The sequence below is a fragment of the Lepidothrix coronata genome, unplaced genomic scaffold (assembly GCF_001604755.1).
Source record: "Lepidothrix coronata isolate B3197 unplaced genomic scaffold, Lepidothrix_coronata-1.0 Scaffold81, whole genome shotgun sequence".
Lineage (NCBI taxonomy): Eukaryota > Metazoa > Chordata > Aves > Passeriformes > Pipridae > Lepidothrix > Lepidothrix coronata.
The window spans coordinates 3,035,564-3,038,758 of NW_016690261.1; positions in this window are offsets into that span (position 1 = coordinate 3,035,564).

A 3,195-nucleotide genomic window follows, 5' to 3' on the forward strand; every position below is an offset into this window, starting at 1 on the left:
AATAAGAGAACAGCCCTCAGCAATACCAAAAGGTAAGAAATAATAATGTAACATGCCTTTTGTATATTTATCCTTTCAAAGGAAATTTTGAAGATACAACACAATGACTTCAGATTCTTTTACTTCAAGAAATAATTTCCTATTTTTATATTGAATAACTTATTACACCTAGGTGACAACTTTCTGTTCAGCTCTTCTTGAAATACGCTAATGAACAAAAACATTTCAATTGTTCTTTCTGTTAAAAAATGACTAAAAAAAACCAGACCAAAAAAATTAAAGTGTCTATATTTTTTCAGTAAAATGTTATTTTTGTATAAATGTCTTCTTGATGTCAGTTAATCACTTGAATGAGATTAACCTCATCTAGATATAGTCATCTAAAAGTTGGCTAGTTTTAGTGAAAATTGGTGTAAACAGTAAAGGATCCTTGAAACAAAGTGTCACAAATAATACTTCCCCGGCACAATTTTTTCTACTTGTTTTGTACATATTTTAGAACAAGCCGAATGTGTAATTTCTCTCCACTGACTGTAAAGATGCCTAGGAGGGTATCTCAGACTAGATGTTACAAACTAAACCTAACACCAGACAACAGAAATGTTCCATCATAGATTTACTTTGGTTTCACTTTATTTAAATTATTTAAATTATTATATTTTTTAAGCTCTCCTCACTTTCCTTCAGAAAAAAAAAGGTAGTAGAAACTATAGTAATAAAAGAGGGAAAAAAAAGGTTTAATCCAAACATCAAATTTTTTTATATCCTGGCAGTGACCTAAAAAGAAATAAATCAATTGCTCAGAGAAATGTATCTCTACCCTTCAATCTCTTTAGATTTTGAGAAATCCACCAAAAGAAGGAGCTGTTACTCTGAGTCCTCAGACAAAAAGTCTTATATTTTCAGTTGTTCTCCTTTTCGTATTGTTTTGGCTTTGCTTCACCTTTAGTTGACCTTCCATAGTTAAAATGAAAGTACACAAGTTATTGAGTTAGTCCTCAATAACTTGAACTTTCATGATGAGTGGTATGAGAAAGGAAAATGAAGAAGAGTGTCAGAGAGAAGTGAAGTGGGTCCTTCAGCACTGACCCTGTGTAACCTCCTACGGGTATTTTCCAGCTGTGGCCCTGAAGTCCTTTAGCAATCTTTTCCAGGTCCATAGAGAGGGCAATGCTAGTACATTGTAGTGATACCATTCAAAGCCAGATGCTATAAAAATAAAAAAGTGCAGTGATTCTATTGCTGGAGGGGTATATTTGGACTATGGTATATCTGTGTTGCCTTCACAGAAGGGTTAGGCCACTTAATTTCTCTTGGAATTAATATACCTTTGTAGGTGTTCATCAGATGTCTGGTAGTACAAACTGTTTGTGCGCAGCGGTTTATGCATGTTTATTATGGCTGCTGATCTGACCAAGGCTCACTAATGTGGTTCTGCATTGCAAATACTGCACCCTCTGCACCAAAAAAATTATCTTTCTGAGAGCCAAGTACGTGAATCCCACCTCACACACATCCTATAGGACCATATAATGCAGACCTGAAGCTCTAGAATACAAATAAATATTCATGTGAATGATGGTAAAACAATAAAAATGAACATTATTTGAATCCTGTGGTAAACTATCCTGATTTTCTCTAATCTCTCCAAATGAGAACATTCCAGAAAGCCCAGAGAAACCCTTGTACTTCAAAGCAAGCAAGGAACTTCCATTTAAAGGAGAGAGTACAAACATACTTAATAAACAGTGACCCAATTCTTACTGCAAGTATACAAGCAAACCTGAAGTAACCTATTTTAAAGTAACTTGTACAGAAGTAATGAGAAATTTAAGAATTTTAAATAGCTACGTAACTTATGGAGTAACCTATGGAGTAAGTATTTATGTTGCTTAAATAAAAGTCTCACTGAAAAAGCAGTGGCCTATTGCACCCATAAAGTTGAAAAAGATTGAAGAGGGCATATTTGGTGTTTGTTTGCCTGGAATCTAAACATGAGCATAACTGTTTGTGAGATTGTACATTTTGTGAAGCGATTAATGGCATAACCAGAAACAAGGTCTGAGCACTTGGGCACAGCTAACTGTACATTTAAAGGTAATATGTAACTGCAAGAGACAAAAGGAGGCTTCTGTGATGTAACTGCACCAACAGAGAACAATAAAATTCATGTACAAGGCATACACTGCAAAATATGACCAGCGGATATAAAACAACCAGGAAACATGCCTGAGAAAATGAACAAGTTCTACTCCTGGAAATAAGATAATCTGTGTTGGGAACAGATGAGATTCACTCTTTCTTTTGGGGAGGTTGTAAGAATCATAAAAGTATCATGATGACTCTTGACATTGCGCCCAGCTTACCTCTTCAAAGAGATCTTAAAGTTGATCCTCAAACCTGACTGCAGCCACCCTTGCTGACTACACAGCATCAGCTCTGTGGTATTGAGTGCACATAGCCAATGTAGGAGATAGTTATTAAGAATTGTTGGAATGTGCAGTACTTACAACTAATAATGTATAAAATTACCATTGTAAAATGTGCGTTGTTAGTGAATGCCAGTCTAGTAAAACACCACTTTGTTATTAGCCTTATATCTGCCTTTTAAATACTCCCATCACCATCACATCCAACTCCCCAATATATATGTACAGCAATATCTGTACACAGACACATATACTTGCAAGAGTCCCAAGTGATACTACATTTTACATTCTGTATATTTTATATAATAGTTTAAAGATATTAAGGTCCAGATTCATTCAAGCTAGGATTTTGTGAGGGCTAAGTCCTGGACCACAACATGTACTCATTGCCACCTCAGTAGCAATTCTGATTTTATTCTTTCATCAGTGTAGGAAGGACAGAATTGTTTGTGGACTGCAATATGAACTGGATCAATAAAATGATCTTGGTTAAATAAAAACCCTCAAAAAGTCAAAATTAGTGGCTGGAGGCTAGTGAAGGCAGTAAGGGATTTCTCATATCAACTTTGCCAATGGAGAAAAAAAATAACCAACTACATCCTGGGACACCACTGCAATACTCTAACTTTACATCAGAGTAATACATTTGAAATCATTTGGGATTCTGTGATGTAAAATCGAGCAGTACAATGATTAATCGGGTCACCAACCTCTTCTCCCTTATGTCTCTAAAATGTTATTTAATTAAAACTAAAATGCCATGCAG